Below are 1,361 nucleotides of genomic sequence, written 5' to 3'. Positions count from 1 at the left end.
GTTATGAGTTGGGCTGCTAATCACAAAGTCAGCAGTTTGAATCTACCAGCTGCTCCTTGGAAGAAAGATGAGGCTTTCTGCTCCCATAAAGATTTATAGCCTCTGAAACCCTATGCAGTGTTGCTATGAGTAAAAACTGGCTCTCTGGCGTAGCACCACCACTAAACCTTAGACCAAGTTCCAGGAATCAAGAAACTCAAGTAAAAGACACAAATATAGTCAGACAATTACAATAAAGTTAAGTAATCTCAGAGGTTAAAATGTGCTTTTGTGCAAGGTAGAAAAGGACACCCTCAGTAAGTGTCAAATAGCTTAGTAAGTTAAGTGTAGCTGAAATTTAGCCCTGTCAGGACCCTCAGTCAGGAACCTTAGTGTAGAGCACAACGCATACATCCATACATCGCTACCCTATTTGAGGAGGCTAAGGCTAGTACCTATGGATGGCAAAGTAGAAGCATCCAATGAGAATGTGCCCTGTGTAGTATGAAGCCTTTGGAGGCCATGATCTTAGCCCAGTGCATCATGAGAAACCTCCATGGTTTCGTTTGCTTCTGTGCTGCTGAATGTGATAAGTTGGCTGGGGGACTGCTGGGAATTTGGAAAGACTCCTTGGGGAAGAAAAATTGACAGATGGTTTTTACAGCTTTGTTTTGGTTCTCCCATTAGATTGAATGCCAGATGTTTTATTCTGGTTTGCAAAATAGCATGTTAGATCTAAAAGGCTCCTTTGCTCAAAGATAATGACATGTCAGTATATAATGTTAAGTGTGAATGCATGGGAAATGAGTTCTTAGGTCAGCAAAGCTTTCTTTAGTTTTCATTACTTTTGCCTTATTTTCAGTATCTTTATAAATACAATCTTTGTCTTTGTCACTTACATATAAACATCTATAAGTGAACATCTGAGAATGATAACATCAGCAATTACCCACAGCAACATTGCAGTAGCACTTATTACTAATGATAAGATGTACAGGGGCTGGGGAACAAGACATTGTGTTGATTGTAACTTCAATACATCCTAAGTCATGGACTACCACATCTCTAAGTACTTGTGTCACTGTTGTGATTTGCATTTCTCCCTTTAATTTGAATGGCTTTTTTAATATTTTCACTGAATATTGCTTTTCTCTTCTCAATAAAAAAGATCTAGAATAGGTAAGTTTTTTATATAAGTGGGATCATATGATATTTGTCCTTTTATGACTGACTACTCATCATAATATGTTGCTGACCGTGTAAGATTGGTCAGAGGTTCGAGGCCCTATAGGCCCGAGTGTAACAGATCTAGCCACTTGGCAGTCAATAGAAAATTGTTTTTCATCTTAATATTCAATTACATGTATTAATCTAATACACGG

This window comes from Chrysochloris asiatica, unplaced genomic scaffold, assembly GCF_000296735.1.
Source record: "Chrysochloris asiatica unplaced genomic scaffold, ChrAsi1.0 scaffold00053, whole genome shotgun sequence".
NCBI classification, from domain to species: domain Eukaryota; kingdom Metazoa; phylum Chordata; class Mammalia; order Afrosoricida; family Chrysochloridae; genus Chrysochloris; species Chrysochloris asiatica.
The sequence above is the reverse complement of the archived record's forward strand: the minus strand, read 5'-3'. Positions refer to the sequence as shown.